The sequence below is a fragment of the Manis javanica genome, chromosome 9, assembly GCF_040802235.1.
Source record: "Manis javanica isolate MJ-LG chromosome 9, MJ_LKY, whole genome shotgun sequence".
In the NCBI taxonomy this organism is placed as follows: domain Eukaryota; kingdom Metazoa; phylum Chordata; class Mammalia; order Pholidota; family Manidae; genus Manis; species Manis javanica.
In genome coordinates this window covers 8250035-8270190 of record NC_133164.1, presented here as the reverse complement: position 1 = coordinate 8270190, position 20156 = coordinate 8250035, and the positions used below count along the sequence as shown (strand labels likewise).

The following is a 20156-nucleotide window of genomic DNA, read 5'->3' as shown; positions in this document are numbered from 1 at the left end:
ACTCGCAGGCAGGGGAGGCTGACATGTAAGTGGTTTTACATTACAAGGATGAGCTTGGTCTCTTTATAGACTCAGTGGAAGAAGAGAACTCAGGAACTACCTGAGACTCACCCAGAAGGCAGCGAGGAGCTTAATTTTGAAAGATGAGGGGGAACTAATCTGAGCTGTGGGAAGGGCATTCTACTCACAGGAAAGGCACACGAGCAGGGATATCAGCATTTACGAAAGAGTCTAGATTTTAAAGAAAATGGTGAGAAGTTTAGTGTGGGAATAGTGGTTAATGATTCAAAAAAAGAGATTCTTTGGGAGCTTTTTCAGAAATACACCAGTTACACTGTAAAGGGGAGATGGAGTCACAGCACTTCAAATGCTTGGTTTAAATGCTTTTTAAATTAATAATATAATGGCATTGAAGATGTCTATTGCCATCTCCAACCCAAAGACAAATATTGTTTTCTTTTAAAAAGCTACTCACCAAAACCTTTCAGATTACGTTCAATAGAAAATCATCCATAGCCTTCAATCTTTATGGTTTCTTCAACAGTTCAAATGAAGAGCAACAATAATACCCAAACACTTCCCAAATCCCTCCACAATAAAACATATGGCTGTTCAAGACCGGAAAATAAAATAAGCCTTAAAAGACAAGAATTAAACAATAAAGATTTATTAAATATCAATTCTTCTTTCTGAAACCACTATAACTACTTTCCATCAACATGCAGGAAATGCAGCAATTATGCAGCAGCTCTTCCAGGTGGAGGCAGAAAGACACAACCAACACACAAACCCCAACACATATATTCCATTTAGGAAAACGCTCCATGTGCCATGCAAGCCATACTCATATACCATTACATTTTGAAGAGAAATGACTCATTTTCTGAGAAGTCAATTGGTAAATAAGAAGACTGAAATTTCTTTCTGCTGCTTGTAAATATTGGAAAATGTATCTGGAGCCAAAAGCAGTTAGCACCATTGTAGCTTACCTGATATGGTGACCTTACAAATTGAAATTATCAATAATGTCACCACCATCTCTATTTATGTATCATTACGTTTTATGCAAATGAAATGGTCCTTCTTTTCAAGACATTTACTATACGCAAAATCAGGCAGCACATATCCTAGGTGGGTCACTTAGTTCCATCTGAGTGTGTCCTCAACTGTACCATACCCCTTTTCTGAAGTGACAGAGCCATGCCCATAGGTCTTCACTGTGGAGGTCCCTTCAACCAACTGAACTTCTCTTGAATGTCTACACCTTCCAAGTACTAGGTGCAATTAGCTATTCTTGCCTAGGAGGGTTGGCAGCCTCATTTTATTAACACAGTAACTCACGAAGCAAGTATTCATAGTAAGTACTCAAGAAGTACTTGGTAAATAAACAGGTGGATAGAAATGCAAGTAAATAAATGCCAACCACTATTTCAAAAATGTTTAGAGCGACAGAATTGCTGGCTTTTATTCTGAAAGTTCATTTCTACTGTCAGAAAAATAATCATCTTATGTGCATTGACTCTTGGAGATTTCCCACCAGGCTCTGAAACTAAGCACTGGGTCATGCCTGTTAGGAGGGTTTCAGGGTTTGTGGATTTGGGAGTAAGTGTAATGCTTTACTGATCTCATTTCTATTAGCTTTAGCTATGAAATGACTCATATATATAATAAATTTATTAATATATACTGTATATAATATCCAAACAATACAAATATGTGCATATACCTACAAACATATACCTACATATGTACATGTGCCTTTCCTGATAAATAGGTCAAAGAAATGAGTGGTAAAGAGAAAATATAAGACCTGCTATTCCCCCTTTTTACAAACTTTCAGGGTCTTATCAAAAAGAAACACACATTGCTCTAAAAGTCAGCCACACTTACACAGACAGAGGCCTCTTCCAACACGCTTCCCAGCTTACATCCTCCCTGAAAGGCTAGAGCGACCCTCTGAAGTCCTACTTCAAGTTCAAGAACTGTCCCCTTCCTGAACCCTCCCACTGTAAGCAGAACCTGGAACATTTCACCACATTCTTTGAGGGTCTGCTTTACTTGACTAAGCTCCCTGAGTGCTGCCACTGTGAACCATTCACCTTTAAATGTCTGGTATTCAGCACCATCTATGTCAGACCCCACCATTGCAGGAAAGGGGACTCAATGGTATGTATTAGTTATCAAATTAAAGTAAATTTAAAATGTATTGTCTTTTGAGATATTCTGTAATCCCCCTAGAAATAGTTGAGGATCCCCCAGCATATAACAAAACCAGAGCTGGAAATTTCTGTCCCAAATATCATGCCTCTAAAATATACTAGCTTAGGTCCTGTGTACCTTAGGGAGAACCCCAGGCCTGAAATAAACTAGGTAAGACCTCAAATACAGAAAGGCAGAGCCTAACACAGATACATTAAAGCCTTAATTCCTTCCTCTACCTTTCTAGAAAATTACTCTTTTTTACAATATCCCAAGATATTAAAAAAAAATGTTGTACATTACATTATACTCTTCGTGAATATACCAGCACCGTGAAAGAGCAGAAACTAGGCCATAACTACTTTGATGCGCAGGAAGTACTATGCAATCCCATAGCTACATTGCAGTACACTTGGTCAGGTACCGCAGCTGACGTGTCAGGAATGTAGAATTTAAGAAAGTAAAATTTCTCTCCAGGCACAAAACTTGCCTTTCTGCTAGTTTCTGATATGTTATAATACTCTAGATTTAATATTGACTCCAAGGGGTGGGTCTTCTGGTTTAGAAGCTTGCCTCCTGTCAGGGCTTATTTCCCCTTATTTAGATTGCATGGCTTGCACAGGTGAATACCAGGCATCATGCAAGTACATGTGAAATTCAACATATGAAAGCAATGGGAAACATTTAGAGAAAAATTAAAATATGTTTACAGATTGCCTGGCATAGCTCTCTTGGACTACAGTGTCTGTGTGCATGTGTAATCATGGCCGAAAAACAGGATGTCAGCATTTGCTCAGATACCTCAAGCAGATCTTTTTAAGAATCGGATTTCTTTTAATGTAACTACTTTGTTCTAAAGCTGATCATAAGACCTCTGAGAGATTTGAAAAATTATAGTAAAAATCATGCAGTCCTGTCCTGGAGTAACGGTTATGACCAGGGGTATCACATGCTGAGTTCTTTTGGAATGACGGAGAGGCGGAAGGCGACTCACCTGCGTGAAGTGCGTCCACAATTCTTCAGGTCGTATGTCTGCTTTTCACTGTCTGTAGGTCACTCCACATTCATTAATTCAATTCATGCAGTCACTAAGGTTTTCAGACTCATGATACAAAGAGGATGCCTTGCTGATGTCAGCGTGCCCTAGGAATGCATTTTTCCTCAATACAAGTGAATTTCTCTTTATAGCTTGGAGATGTGCTGGTTTCTAAACCTCCTTCATTTATTCTACACACTTCACAAAACGTAGGACCAAACTCTCAATGGCTTGGCAGCCCTGAGCAGGCACAGCAAGTCTGAGAGCTGTGGATGGCTGCACTCCCGGCAGGACCTACCCCTCGCTCACCACATGCCCCTCATTCGCCACTATGGGGGGAGCAGCCCACCTGACTCCTGGCCTCTATGTAACATGTCAACTTTCCTAATAGTCCCCTACACAGCACCTGATTTCTCATTCCCACACTCCGCCTGGGTGGCAGCCAGGCTCCAAATTCCGTTTAACTCTTGCTTAGTTCCTGTTTCTTTCCTCAACACAGATAATCCTCCCCCGGCCCCCATCTAACCTCCTGCAATGGCAAGATCGCAAACCCCTGTAACGAAAGAGTCTACTGTTACAATGCACTCTGCCTAGCATTCTGGACCCGTGGAAATCAAAATTGACCCCAATTATACTTGATTTTTTAAATTTTGGCTGCTTAGACTGGTGTTTTCCTATTATTTTACCACCATGCTCACACGGAAATTGATCATGCCATTTGGCATTCTAGGTAAGTGGAGGAGGCCGGAGGCTTCAGCAACCCCACACCCCCCTGAGTCCCTTGAGGGCTGAGTGGGTGAATGCCTCAGTAGCCCTACAGGCCAAGCAAGGCACAGAGGTGATGAGATTCAAACCACTGGAAGGGGCCAGAATTCAGTCTGGACTCTACCCACAGAGGGAGTGCCCTGGACCCTGTAGGGGCCGCCAGCCACACAGAAGGCCCTGACTGCAAATTCTGAGCCTTAGAGGACCCTCCCCCACCAGACTGGGTGCTCAGCTACACTAGTCTGCCGGGGCTGCGGTAACAAAGAGCCATACACTGGGGACTTAACCCACAGAAATCTACTGTCTCACAGTTCTGAAGGCTGGAAGTCCAAGATCCAGATGTCAGCTGGGCTGGTTCCTCCAGTGGGTTATGTTGAAAGGTTCCAGGCCTCTCTTCAGCCTCTGGTGATTTGAAGCAATCTACAGTACTCCTTGGCTTCTACAAGCATCACCCCTTCATCTTTACATGGTGTTCTCCCTGTGTGTGTGTCTGTGTTTACATGTCCCTTTTGTATCAGGACACCAGTCACTCTGCATGAAGGGCCCACCCTCCAATATGACCTCATCTTAACTACCTACATGTACAATGACCCCTTTTCCACACAGAGTCACATTCTGAAGTACTGTTGGCTGGGTCATCAACTATGAATTTGGGGGGGGCTACAATTTCACCCCTAACACTAGGGATGGTATTTACCACTCCCTGGATCGCCCGAGACAGGGCCTGGCACACGGTGGGTAGGTGTTCAGTACATGCACCCTTGGTCAGTGAATATATGAAGGCCAAGTCCTTGCTGAGTGCAAGATTTATGCAAAAGTATATCATCTGGTTTGGGGTGAAGAGGTAGCCGGTGCTCGTGATCACTACTCAATGCTCAACACTTAAAGAGAGAACCTTCTGCTGTGAAAAAGTTTCTGAGACTGTTTCCTGAAAAACAGAGGCCTCCTAGCTGTCTGATCGCAGCAGAAGGCCCTGGATTTGAAGTTAGAGCACTATAAATAGCAGATAATCTTATCCTTCAAAATGTCATATGTACTTACAAAAAAGATTTTAGTGTCAGATAAGAGTCTGAGTAATTCGATTTATAGGAAAAGGAGACCAGAGAGAACTGACTATATTGCAATTAATTACATATGCAAATAGTAGGCTAATTTTAGATGCACAATTACATGTCTAATCATAGCCGGCAAAGGTTGGAAATCGCAATGCTTGGACTGAGGAGCATGCCTCCCACTTTGCTGGCAGCTCAGGTGCTCAGATGCCATCAGTCACCTGACTCGAAACCGCTTGGCTCTGAATGCTCAAGAGAAAGCCTGGGCATATGCCCCTGGAAGTGCCCAGCCTCCCACCTAGGTGACGTCTCTCAGTCTCTCAGGGACTCGCCCTCCCCAAATGCAGTGCAGATCCCACACAACCTGCAGTTCTATTCGAGGACTAGCCCACGCACAGCTAGCATGAGGTGAGGGGCAAGAATATCTCTGCTATCACCACTATAAGCCAGACAGCTGTGACTGCCATGATGGCTACTCAACTACAAGTGACCGCAGGAAGGTCCTTCTGGGTCTGTGGGAGCTTCCCATGCACTCAAGTCGAATGGCAGGCTGCCTGCGTCCTTCATCAGCTCTGAAACAATTAACTCTACAGCCTTATGCTGATGGCAACCAGGCATTTTTTTCGGAGGACAATAGCTAAAGATAGTGATTGATACATAGATACAGATATATATGTGCTAAATGATCTGTGCTTGTGCATGTGTGTGTGTAGAGAGAGAGCGACTGGTGAAAGCCACTTTTGGATGTCCCTAAATTGCCACTGAGCTATAGCTTCAAGGTTACAAAGCATGTTGTCAGTGTTTTTTCTGAGTACCCACCAAAGTGTATCTGTGGACAGATACACACCTGTATGGTTTCCACAGTCCAAATAAGTGTGTGTATGTGTGTGTGCGTGTGTGTGCATGTTCTCCCAAAGCGGCTGTGGAGCCTGCAAAGAATAATAGTTTGGGAGTTAATCAGGAGTCTTAAGTTTGAGTCCCTGTCCTGCCACTAAAGAAAAATGGAAAGAATGATTTCTGCTATCCAACCTGTGAGCATGAAATGAAAGAGTATAAGTGAAAGCTTACAAACTACAAAAAATATAATTTCACAAGTCAGCAAAGATGACTCACAGGGTGAAAGTTTCTGGAGACTCTGTGCTCATCCAGGTAGAGACCTGACTGACCCTTCCTGACCTGCAGACATGAGCGGATACATCCCCAGCACACATTCGATTGGTGCCACACCACAGGGGCCACGTAATTTTATCCTGAGACTTCGCCATGGGACTGGAGTTATTCTAGAGAAATGTGGCTGCAGTCAGGTTTCACTCCCAGGTTTTACACTTCGCCTTTTCACGGCTGCTACTTCTTTCTTAGAGACTCATTCTCTTGAGCACCGGGAGGGGAAGGGATCAGCTTGATGGGGTCCCAACGGAGTAGTCCTCCTTTACCCACGGAGGATATGTTCCAAGACCCCCAGTGCATACCTGAAGCTGCAGAAACCTAGAAACCTGGATATGTAGAGTTTTTTCTTACATCCACATACCTATGGTAAAGTATAATTTATAAATTTTAAACAAAGAGGTTAACAATCATAATAATAAAATTGAACAATTACAATACGCTGTAATGAAAATTATGTAAATGTGATCTCTGTCTCTCTCTCTCTCTAAATATCTTATTGTGCTGCACTCACCCTTCTTCTGATGATGTGAGATGATCAAATGTCTATGCGATGACATAAAGTGACGTGAATGATGTAGGCATGGTGTCACAGTGTCAGGCTACTACTGACCCTGTGTCATTCATCAGGCGGAGGATTATCTGCTTCCAGACCATAGTTGACCATGAGTAACTGAAACCGCAGAAAGTAAAACCATGCAGAAGGGGGAACTAGTATAAGATATTGGGGTCAGGGCAATGCGTCTACTCAGAGCACAAGCTCTCTAAAGGAGACTTCTGAGAACAAGCCAGGGAGCACACGGAGAGAGGCTGCCCAGCACCCACCTGCTTACCTACATGCCCCCACCTGTGCAACCCGTCCCTCAAAGGGGGCTGGAATCTGGAAAGCAGCAAGGCAAGATACATGAAGCCATGGCAGATGTTGATTACCGACCCTTCCGGAAGTGTGACCTCATTTCCTGTTTCCGTTGCTTCTTCGACCAAATTCTTGGCCAACTCTATATAAAAAAGAGTCCTTATGGGGCCAGTCGGCTGTATGCTAAATAGCCTTTATCGAATACGGGCTCAATGAGTGACCTTCAGTTCAAATGCAGAGAAACTTTAAGCCATTCAAAAGTGTTAAAATGTCTGATTTGCGTTTGACGTGCCAGAGAGGAAACAGCACCCGTCAGTGAGGAGAGGGCCAGAACGCCATCTCTCCTTGACTGCCCAACGGCTGTAGGACCTTGGGAAAACCCCATCATTGCTATGGATCAAATGTTCATCAACAGAATGACTAAATTGAAATCTGTAGTTCTAATATTCCTTGATTTGGTGCTATAAAACAGATTAGCTAGACTCCTGTTGACTGCTGGAAATTCAAGTTATATGGACTGTTTTAATTTCCATACTATAGAGAAATGGGATGGGATACGATTTAAGTTGTCTTGGAGTTACTACATAATAATTATCCATTTATTAAGGAATCATAATGCAAAATAATATATTTAACAATGCAACTACAAAGAATGTAATTTTTAATGAATTTGAAATGTATTCTCTTCTAGGGTCATTATAAGCACAAATTTTCATTTTCTAGTGAATCCTATAGTTTTAGTTAGTAGAAACCTTTTATAAATGCTTGTTACCAGACTTTTCTATACTTCATTTTTGAAAGTATGTGTGTGTGCCTATGAGATTATTACAGGAGACAGTAACTGACCATTTGGACTAATATAAGCACTACTACAAAATGTGCTTATATTTCATTAATTTTGATTGGGTCTCAATGGATTTTCTAAACTAAGACAGGGTAACTTAATATAATAAAGTTAGATTCCATATCTGGTTCATAACCAGTAGCATTCCACTAGTTTCTGATTCTACAACTAATAAAAATTATGTTTCATTCTAAAGAATTGGTTCAGATTTATTTACACTCCTTCCCTACCACATTTTAATTGTCTTCAAAGCCAGAGGTTCAAGGTGACCTCAAATTTCTAAAAAATTTTTTCAACCCAAATTGTACCAGAAACAGACTGCATTTCCTGGCACATCTGGGGCAGAGCGGTCTGCCCCAGAGAGGGTTAGACTGAGCCCAGGGACATCAGGACCTGAGAGACTCCCAAATACTAGAACATCCGATGGCTCACCAAGCACATCCCTTCTAGCATTCATTGGAATGAAAAGTGAATGGGCTGAACATAAGCCTCCTAAGAAGAGCTTAAGCAGTACTTTTCTAAACATACTTACATACTGCTCTCTCTATATATGCCATGCCCAAATGCCCAGAGTATTGCCATGAACTCCTTGAGCAGTTAGCTCAGTGGCTTAATACTTACCATTTAGCAACTTCAAAGTGTAATTGCCTGGCACATGCTTTACCACCAAGGCTGAGGCCTCACCATGGAAATGGAGGAAGTCAATAAAATACACCCTGGCATGGAGTACAGGAACTCATTTATTACCAGTGGAAAAGACCTATTAGGCCTGTCACAATGACAATATATAATGTATCCCTGTGGCTTTGGGGATCCCATAACTGCCATGTCTTTAATGATGGTGAGTCATGGCATCAATAAAGATGGAGTATTTCAGTGATAATCAATCAGTCTCTTGAGATGCACCTACTCTTAAAAAAATTATCCAAAGCTTTGCCTAATGTTTAAGTCTTCTCATACATGTCAATAAAAGATCAGTATCTCCTCTGCCCCCTATATAATTTCCTTTAGGTAAAATTATCACTATTAACTTTGCAAAATAATAAAAAATAGAAGGCCACATGGAACTTTGATAATTTCAGAAGATTGATACATTTATTATTTCATACTAAAAAGTATATAAATCATTCCTAAAACAGATACTGCCACATGTGCTCTAATCCCACATACCTAATAAATAAATAAATATTCACCCATACTTTTCTGTCCAATCTCTGCCTCTTCCCAGTTTACCTTCAAATTAAAAAAATTTGTTTTTAAAAGTGATATTAAAAACAAAAAAATAAAAGTTAGAGAAATGTTCTACTTTGACCTGATTGGTCCTTTCCTTTCTCACAGACTGATCCTAATATCAGCATTTTTTGAACTGGGTAAATAAGATAAAGGTGAGGTAGAAGCCCTGTGGTTTCTCCCCATGACATCAATTTGGTTGGCATGGACTCCAATGATTTTTTCCAATTTTTTGCCCAATTGTGAGGTTAAAAAAGTTGCTGTAATGTCAATTTATGAATTAGTGTCAATACTGCGTCAGCATTTGCCACATTCCAGTATAAAAGAAATACAAAGAAAACCTGCTACACGTCAGTTTGTGACCTTTTAAGCTGTGTTAGTCACAAATTTCTCTAAGAATACCTGGAATTCTGAGCCTTCAAATAAAGTAAGATACATATATAGTTATAAAGGATTTATAAGATCTTGCTGTCTAGTTATTAATCTGCTCCTTTTTATTTTGTTTCCTGTCTTTATCACTGATGAAGTAAGCTGAGTACCATTAAAGAGTCTGCTTCATAATTTTCACGAGTTATCTAATAAAAAAAATACATTAAAAGATGATTTAACCGTTTAAAAGGAAGTGACATGACATTGGTAAAAGCAAAAACCTTATCTCAGAGTCAAATTGAAATCATATTATTTGTACAGCAATCCAGATTGTTTACCAAGAGTCTTTTCTTTCAAAAACCTTACGGACTCCCCTGTGAACATATGCAGTGAGGTCTTACCAGACGTCTGCTTTTTTTAATTTGAAAACTGAAAACAATGTGGTTCTCACACGCCCCTAGGATGAACCTGGAAAGGAGATGCTGTGGACTAAAGGATGGAAAGGACAGCCCTAAACACAGTACCTAGGTAAGAGCTAGGGCTCCGGGCTCGGTGTGCCCAGATTCAAATTCTGGCCCCACCATTTACTTACTGTAACCCCTTGAATCATTTACACTCTATATAATCTCACCAAACCTCAGTTTCCTCATTTGTAAAATGGGCATTTCTTGTCACTCATTCAAGAACTAGAAATCCAGTGTCTAATGTACATGAAGCACCGGTCTCCATACGGGGTATACAGCAGGAGCCCAACAGACGAGGCTTCTTCCTCATGGAGTTTTCACACCAGTGGCCTTTGTGAGGATGGGATCAGAGCCTGGATACAAAGCCTTGAGCGCAGTGGCTGTAACACAACAGGCCCCCAAATAGTGACCATTAACAGGGTCACTGTTATCACAGGATGCCAGACTCCATGCAAGACACACACACGGATGTCTAATCTTCAAGACAACTGGGCATGATGGCTATTAGCCCTGATTTACATGTGACGAAATGGGGCCTAAATGAGGCAGTGTCTTGGCCATTCATGGTTCTTTTTTTCCTTCTATTTAGACAGATATTACGCTTTCCTATGAGAGACTATGTGTTCTAAGAACATAACAAATATTAAAATATTTAAATAACTCATTAAAACCCACCACCTTTTCACTTTACCATATTGTATGCTAACCATTCATTGATATTCGTTATTTCTGTTGATCATTTTAGAAGTGTTAAAGGGTGAATTTTTAAAACTTTACTGTGATCCTCCAGCGAATATCAAACACACACACACACAGTTGTAATTTTTTTTAAAAAAAGGAAATATCTTTGAAATCAAAGTACATCAAAGAGAACATGCTGAAAGGAAATGGAAGGAACCTGAAAAGAAGCGATGGGGCCAGATCTCCACGAACAGCTTTCCTACCACCCCACAACCACAAGGCATAAAGGACACCAGAGGAAAGATGAAAGAATTATGCTGGCTTTTAATCACACATGGAATTATTTTTTTCCCAAAGAATTTTGAAAAAGAGCAGAGAGTGTCCAGCCAGGTCAAGATCAACAACAGAAGGAAAAAAAAAAACTAGAAAAATGTTACTTGAAATTAGTTTTCTCTCTTGCTGTTGATAAGAAACAATGTCCCCAGTCCCTATTACACCACTTCGGGCTGTTCTCAGATCATTCCCTTTGGGGAGCACCTGCGTCGGGCGCCTGCCCCCATCACTCCTTCTTGCTCACGTCACTCGGCCACCCTGGCCACCCTGGTATCACCTGCACGTGGAATGAGAAACTCACAGGCTGTGCCCCCTGCCTGGAGCCACACTTGCCAGAGGCCACCACGGGTAATGCCCGCACCATGGAGACACCCACCCTGACCTTACTACTTAGATTTAAAGTTGCAGCCTTGCCCCCAGTCCAGCATCCCTAACCCTGCCTACCCTGCTTTACGTGTTATCATAACACCACCATCCGCTACCAAGCTGGACACTATACTTACCCACCATGTTGTTTTTATTTTGTCTCTTCCCCCCGACCCCACCCCCACCTGCCCCAGATAGAACATAAGTTCAATGAAGCACAGATTTTTTGTGGGTTTTGGCCATCTGTTCATGGATGTACCCTAAGCGTATATAAACAGTGCTGGTGTAAACAAGCAAAAGTGTTCAATAAATTTAAAATGCCAATGTTTTTTTTCACACTTGCTCCAGTGGACACAGGAGATGCTTAAAAAAGCATAACAAAACGAAACAGTCCTTGTGTTTCGGGTTGGGCATTCTTGAGAAGAAAGGGGAACTTAGAGTTGCTATTATTTCTGAGATTGAAATGTAAGCTGAATCACAATCGTGCTGAGTATTGTTTAAATCAAGTTTCAAAGCATGACCTCGAATAAAAATTAAATGCAAAATATAAAGAAGAAGCCCAGAACCCCAGGAACGATAACCAAAACATCAAATGCAAACACTTAGACAGAAAACTTCTCCACTGAAAATATGGCAGCCAAAATATTTGCAATTTCATTTAATATGCTGAAAGCACAAAACTGTACAATGCCAAAATATATAATCAGGCCACACTAGGCAGAAAATCAATCCATAGTCTTAAGTTCATTTAAATAAATCAGATTCAAAAGAATGTTGACCCCCTTCTTATGGTTTCTTTAGCTTTATAAATTATTTTCTTGGGACAAATTGATGACTAGTAAATAGGTGATGAATAGCATCTTTAACACCTTTTCCTCATCACTGACAGGAGAGAAAGGTACTCATCTATTATCACACTGGCTATGAGACAGGGCTGGGTGACAGAAGCAGCCAACATACAAGAAAACAGCTCAAAATTATTATAAAGCATTTAAAAATTGATATTCTACAGAATTAAATATATTTTTAAATACATAAAAAGAAAAAGGGGAAAAACAGCAAAAAAAAGAAAAATGGATGTAAGAAAACGAAGGTTCCAGAGCCCTAGAGGCTGTGGCTGAATAAGAAAGTCCATAAGGACTGAAAGTAATAAACTATTAATAATCAGTAGAATATGAATGGAAGAAAAAGTCAGGGTAATGATCCCAGTTATTCCCCAAAAAAAGGTGGACTGAAGGCAAGAAACTTCTCAGCGCACGGGTTAAACCAGAATGGCAGTTCAAACTAGTTTAGGATCAATGCCGCATAATCCAAAAGTTCAAAAACAGTTAAAGGGTAATTTGCTTCCCAGCATCTATGGCTCACATTTCAAGGTATCTTGATCAAAGCAAAGTGAAGAATGCCAGTAAATGCACGGCAGCCCAGGAGTGGCTCTCTGGTCCTCCAGCGTTACCTGAATTAGGTCAGTACCTACTTGCTTTCAGTAACATAGACATTAACATAAAATCATATACACAACCCCTCATGTTTGGCTGCCTGTGGTGCATCTGTTAGGACCCAGAAGTGCAGACTACTTGGGAAGAGCGGTAAGGAGGGGAGCCGGCACAGAGCAATGTAAGAGCACTTAAAATTCAGCCCAAGTCGTCGTGGTCATCTCAAATAAGCTCTTCCATCGATCTATGACACGGGCAAAGTACCCACTAATTACTAAGATGTCTCCAACTCCAAACGATTCTTTTAATTCAAATAAATATGTCCTGGTAGCCAAAAGCATGTCTATAAATCTCTTTTATGTGATAGAAGACAAACAACCTTATCCTGAAAACAGAGAATGGGCTCATTTCAAAAAATAAATAAATACTTTATAAGCAAACGATAGCATAAAGGGAATTGGAAACATCAGCACAAAGATTTAGAACAAACACTACAATGTGACCTGAGGATCTATACCCAGAGGAGCTCCTCACCACTACCAGGGACAAGCGGTGAGAGAACCAGATGTCACGAGCCTGTCCCCTCTATTCTCTCATGCCAGTGGGCGTACGGCCTCCTCTCCTCCATTCTCCCTTCTGGAGCTAAAGGCAATCAAGTCCAACTGTTCCATTTCCCACCGAAATTTTAACATAAACAAATGTTCACAACTAATTCAGGTTAACAATCTTAAAAGTTGAAGCCCTTCACAAGTGCATTTATTATTTATCCATCCATCCATCCACCTGTTCATTTACTGATCAAAAATACTTTGAACACATTTGAAGTACCATATAACTTCCCAGAAATCAAATTCTTTGGAAGTAGCTGCAAAATTCTGTTAAGGGTCTCACAAAAATGGGTGAAACTGGTCCTCTAGATAAGACGTTCTGTCTTCCACATGTCTAGGAAATCTGACATCTAAACACGTCCCTACCTCCTCTATCCCCCTGTAGAGAGGACATGGGTCTATGTTCCTTGTAGATATGTGTTAGTATGTGTGTCTGCGTTTCTGCCCTCTGGACCGTAAACTCCTCAAAGAAGGCCCCCATCCACTAGGTGAGTAGCTCTCACCTACTGCTCACCTAAAGCGTGCATGCAGGGCCTAGAACCGTGCAGATGCTTAGCATAGCTGGACAGCACGATGCACAACGGAGAAGCAATAGCTAGACCACTAAAGCAGCAAGATCCGCAGCTCCTCAGTTGCATATTCTCACAGATGATGAATCATAAATGCCCAGCATAAATTAAGAGGGCCTTATAGTCTAGGTGCTAGAAGAGTATTCCCGATATCCTGGTGCTTCAGGGAACACTGACTCTCCAAGCTTCTACACCGGAAACGGGAGGACCCCAAATCCTGTGTGCTCGTGCAGACTCCCTCCCTTCTGTTCGTCTTCACACCCAGCCTCCCCACCTCCAGCTGCCTGCAGACCCCTGGGGCGACCTCGGGCTTCCACTTGGGGGAAGCCAGGATTTTCTGTTCCTTCCTTCTCCCAGCCTGCCAGCCCATCCGGCTCTCTGCACCTCTTCCAGCCCTCTCCACCACCCCGGGTCCTGGGGTTCTTCCACTGGGCCCACCAGAGCTCAGCAGCAGCAGCACACCCCTCCTCAGACTGACCCGTTCAGCCCCCTGCCCCTGGCAGTGACCTGGCTCCCCTCTGGGCACTCGCCTCCCAGCCCCATGCGTGAAGGCTGTTTGCTTCACAAGCACCTGAACCGTGGGGCCAGGAGCCAGGCTGGTGTCCTCATTCTCCTCTTTGCCAGAAGATTCTCACTCCTCCTCCGCCCCATGGCCCGCAGCTCCTCCGCACAGCTTGCGGGCAATACTCCCTGTGAGCAGGCTGTTCTCTGTCCCTCAAAACCCAGCAAACTTGCTGTTTCCGGCAATGACGGCTGACCCCTCCCTGTTGGAGTTCTGTGACTTTTATCTCACCATCAATCTCTAGAGGAAAACCTGAAATAATTCTTGGTGGCCTTTCAGGTCCTGGCACCTTTCCTCCAGTGATCCCGCCCTCTGCCCACCGCAGCTGCTCAGACTTACAGTTACAGCCAAGAAGGCCTCATCTCCAAGGAGCCTCGGCATCAGGCACTGCATGCTCGGACTACCCGCTCCTGTTTCCCCCTCAGTCCCTCGCTCTTGGACCCTACCAGGACTTACAGTCCACAGACCTCCTCACCCTGTCCATGCCTCCCACCCTCCCCATGTCCTCACATCCCACCTCCCCAGCTTAAATTTCATAATTGTTCTCTCTTTATTACATTCTTGGGCAAAACCCTCACCACATTCAAACCTAACTTTCCACCAACTCTCTTCATCCTAACCTGGTTTGAGAAGCAAGGTCCTCCCCAGGAAAAGAACCCACAACCACACGAGTTTTCTCACTCTGAACACGGGCCTCTGACCCCACGCGCACCCTGAGTGCTGGCGGGCAATGGACCAGAGATGCGCGCTAGCCAGTCGAGCCCTCCTGCAGGACGGGTCCGCCCCACTCCCTCTTCAGATTTCCAGCACACCGCCCCCAGCCCCAGCTCAGGATATGATTTCACTTTCTCGGTGAAAAATATAGGAGCAATCCGGAGAGGATGGCATCACTGCCCAAGAGTCCACCTCCCCGTGCCAGCACGGGGCACCTCCCCCTGCCTTCCCTCTATCATCCTGAGCCATCTCCGGGCTCCAGCCTAAGACCAAGGCCTCCACTTTCGCACTGGGCCCCAGTGTAACTCACCCACTCTGTAGGTATCACGGCAATTCTCACGTCTCTCTCCTACATCATCCTTCAATTTTCCTTCTCTATTAGACCTTACCATTTAGCGATTCATCACACAATGATAAAAACAAAATCTTTTTTAAATCTTAAAAAAATAGTAGTCCGACACTCTCCTGATCCAGGGCCAATTTTTTTAACACGTGACTCCGAAGAGCTGTCTCTACTCCTGCTCTCTCCTACTCCCCTCTCCCCCGACTTCTCCCTGGTTCTCTCCAGTGGGCTCCAGTCCTACCGTCCCCCACTGCGGTGACACCTGCGCAAGGCCTTCCGGACCACCGACTCAAGCCTGCAAGCCCCACACCCTTGCCCCTCGCTCCCTGCTCCCTTCACTGTGCCGTTCTTCTCCGAAGTCCCGGCACCAAGCTCAGCCTCTGCTCTTCACCCATCCTTTCACTTCCCTTCTCGCCTATAAGAATGACAGCTCCATGACGGCAGGATTATTTGTCTATTTTATTCTCTGTTCTTCTGGCATCCCAAACAGTAATATGCCAATAAGAACACAGTGAATGAATGGACAGGCTTGGGTGAATTACAGCCCAGTGATTAGGACTATACCCTCAATTTGAATGGCAGCTGTGAGCGCTTCAACATGTCATTTAATCTTTCCGCAACTCAGTTTCCATTTCTGTACAATGTGGATAATAAACTATGCCATAGGATTTCTTAAATAGTTAAACAAAATGCTATATATAAAGCAGTCCACAAAATCCTTGGGACACAGGAAACAACCAACATATGAATGGCTACTTTCATATTATCCCAGGCCAAAAAGTACAGAGCTGTTTTAATGATGATATTCTGAACTACTCTATTTTCTAATATGTTAATATCCCAAAAGACATAGTTCTAGCTTATGCAATTCAACACAGATGTTGATTTTATCCCCATACCTGGGATCCCAAGTGGAAATGTCGCTGTGCTCCATGACATATGTGCAGCACTGGCTTGCAATTATTAGCTAAACTTTTGCCTCATTATGATACATTCACATTTTGCTAGGCCCTGAGGACAATAGCTTGCGGCGCTCTAATGTGGGCCTGCACACAATCACCGGAAAAGGCACTGAAAATGAGGCTTGTTCAGGACGTGGGACCTGAAGCAAACTGCATTCTGCTGTTTAAAATAACTGACCCCCATGTTTGAGCATGTGTCACGGAGGGGCCTCACAGCATTATTTCTCATGCCACCTTTAAGAACAAGGTGAAGTAAAAATAAGCAAAACACGGCATGATGGACAGAAGCTACATGAAATGCACCGTGAAGGATGCTCAGGGTTCAAATGCATTTTTGCATGTAATTGATCACAGGGGACAGAATCCAGAAAGTTTGGAGTTGGTAGTACAGCATCCTCATTTTATAAAGGAGGACACTGAGGAAGTCCTCTGAGTTTAACTGAGGAGAATGGGCACTAAAACAATGCTTCCCCGTGGAAAGAAAAGTAACTTCCATAGATCAAATCCCCCAGAGCAGAGATAGGCAGGCAGCATATGGAATAGAAGAGGTACAGAAATAGCAACAAACACAGGACTCAGCACAATAAATATTTGTGCAAGAGCCAAACAAAAAATAAAATGACCTGAATTCTGGCCGTGGCTCTGCACAAGCCTTCCCGGAGTAAGTTCTTCAGCCCCTCTGGTCTCATCTCCTCATCTTTATACTTATATCATAGTCATTAGGTTCCACCTTTAAGAACATGTTAAGTGGTTGATTATAATGTGGAGGGGTGCAAAAAGGAGAAGAGAAACTTTTTCAAGTTTTTTGTGCTAAGACTCATGGGGCTGTCCTGAGATATCAGCGCCCAAAGGTCACATTCTATTTCAATAAACCGAACAAAAGGGTAAGAAAACCATAAATAGTTGACTGCCCTTTTACCCAAAGAAAATACATAAATGAAGCAGAAGTCCAACAAATCATTATTCCGAGATGACATTATGTGTTAATATTTTCACAATATATCTTAAATCTAAGACGGCATTTTTAATTATCACAGATTTTATTGAGTATATGTGTGTAACACTAATGAGAATCCAAAAATGGAAAATAGTGAAGATCCCTTCTGCCACACTTACAAAGCTAAGGGAAAATTCCATTTTCCCAGAATCTGATGTGCAATCCATGACTTCTCCAAAAAACAGCTTACCAACATTTTCTTAAATAAATTCAACTGCTGTGCATCATGTCCTCAAATACATCATCCACAGATGATGACTAACTCACAGCAGACCTGTCTCTTCACAAGGGCTGGTTGAAACACTGCCATCCTTCTTGACAGTTCTAAGGAGCTCAGTCATTAGTGATAATTTCTACATATGAGTTTCTGAGCATTTGTAAAAGAACTCCCCTGAAAAACCTTGCAAGTTAGACAGCTTTGTTTCACATATGTATTTTTAAACATCAGTGAGGAGATATATTGAGTGATATTTCTCAAGAAATAGCTCAGATATAACCAAATTAGAAATAAGACCAGAAATCCCACTTTTAATTCTCTGACTTGACTGGCCCATCATGCTTCTAGCTAACCAGTAAGACAGCTTAAAGCAGATCACAACATAAAGGTCTTATGAAGTTATTTCTATTGATGGTATTCCTAGAAACATTACAAACAGATCAATATGTCAAGCTGTGCAAAACTTAGGAACTAGATTATCATATTGCTCTAAGTAAGTCTTGGGATATTCAACATGCCACCCACGGGCCATATGAAGGTTTCAAAAGTTATATATATATATGATTCATTCCAAAAAGTGAAACCCTCCCTTCTCCCTTAACTCAACATGGCTCACAAACAAATGTTCATTGTTTGAAAACATATCAATGTCCATGGCTTATAACTAGAAAATCAGTTTTTGGCTGTGAGAATATGACACGTTTCTAAGCAAGGTGTTGGGGGGAGGGGTCTTTATGCCAAATAAAGGGAAACTGGGCCATAAGAACAGCCCAATCCAGGGCTAACTTGTTGATACATTAGTGATCAGCTGTTCATCATGCAATGATATCTCAAATATTAAAAAATAAAGATTCCACACTCTCCTCACCCAGGACCAATTTTTTGACATGTGACCCCAAAAGTTGCCTAGCTCGGGGTCAACCTGTTGATATTTCAAGAGTAAATGAGAATGAGACCTTTGGGCATTGGTCTTAAACTAGCCCTGCCACAGCTCCTTTGGGCTCAGGAAAGAGTCAAGACTATGGATGTTTCAGAAGAGGCACCTCGCCTTCCAGTGCAGCAGGAAGACAAAGGCGCTGCCGGGGACATTCGGTGTGAGTCCTGTTTATGATTTTCTGTGTTCTGATGATGGGAGACGTGAACACTTACCAACCAGTTACCAAAAATAAAGAGCCCAGCCATAAAGGCCGCAAAGCATCTGGGAGTGAATAAGCAGTGCTCCCTCTAAACCTGCTGCTGTCGTTCAGTGCCAATATTTAGTCCCTGACAGACAAATTGGCCATTTGTTATATTAACCTCCAATGTGTGGGGGACTCTTTCTATCAGAGAAATCACCCAACAGCCACCAAAGGATGTTTCTTCTTTTGATGACTGAAAGGTACAGGCTAGGTCTGAAAGAAGGAGCCATTGATTTATTCTTGCCACTTTTCCCTGGCTGACAGAAATTTTATAGAGAAGGAACAAGCCAGGTCACTCATCTGTCTGCTTGGCATGTGTGGTGGTCATGAGAGCCCATTCCGAGGCCATCTGTTCAGGCCGCAGCCTCTGCAGACACACACAGAAAGATGTCAAAAGGGCTGTGCTCCAGCCCTGCTATGAGCCCCCGGAGGTCCATCAGAGGACTCAGCCCCAGCAGCACACCCACTCAGCCTCTCTCTCAGCAGCCCGGTCCAGTGAGGTCATAGGTTTGGGCTGACATGATTATTTTTGAATTGATTTGTCTAAACAAATTAAGCTGATCTGAGTATCTCTTGGCTTAGTCCTGTCTCAGAGATGCATAGGTAGGTATCCAATGACTCAAGAGAAACACTCCTTGCACAAAACCTACAAAATGACATCCACTTCAGAAGACATCGTGCTCAGCGCTGGCCAAACGGTGTGTGAGTGCACCTCCGGACTGAGCTCTCAGATGCCCCCGAATTACTGCAGCCAGAGAGGCTGTCTGCAGCAGAGCACGCAGATAACAGCCAGTCTTCAGAAACAGCAGCATCACGGGGCTCTACTCAGGGAAATAAAACCAAACAAAATGTTCTTTCTTGCCTCACATTTACCCTGTTGCACAAAGATTCACAATCTATTACAAAGAAGTGCCAATCCCTGCAGGTTAGGTTGGGACAAAAGAATGCATTGGTATAAGGCTTTGGTGATGAGAGTTCTAACTTCACATTTCATGCACAGTACTTATGAACTCTGCTGGAAATGGTTGATCTTCCTAAGATATTTTGAGTTTTGCTTTTTTTACCCTAAAATGTGTCTTGCTTTTTCTGGGGTTATTGTTTTGTTTGTTTGTTTGTTTTTTTGTTTTGTTGCTGTTGTTGTTATCTATGAGATGAGCCAAGGAAGGATGTCCTAGGTTTTTTAAAAATAACCCATTATGATAACAAGGGATCTT

The 20156-nt window shown here is 42.7% G+C and overlaps 1 protein-coding gene across 3 annotated transcripts in view; it reads right to left on the bottom strand.

The window, feature by feature from the left end:
• FGF14 (fibroblast growth factor 14) overlaps positions 1–20156 on the bottom strand; it is a 562413-nt gene that overhangs the window by 479890 nt on the left and 62367 nt on the right. The window contains exons 1-2 of one of the 3 annotated variants that reach the window (XM_073212388.1): positions 4310–4531; positions 3194–3342 (exon numbers count right to left, since the gene is read on the bottom strand). The exons of 1 other annotated variant lie outside the window; for it this stretch is intronic. The gene's annotated coding sequence lies outside the window, so the exon portion shown is untranslated. Of the gene's footprint in view, positions 1–3193; positions 3343–4309; positions 4532–14540; positions 14636–20156 lie in introns of those variants that run through there. One more of the 3 variants, XM_073212389.1, reaches the window with a different exon arrangement.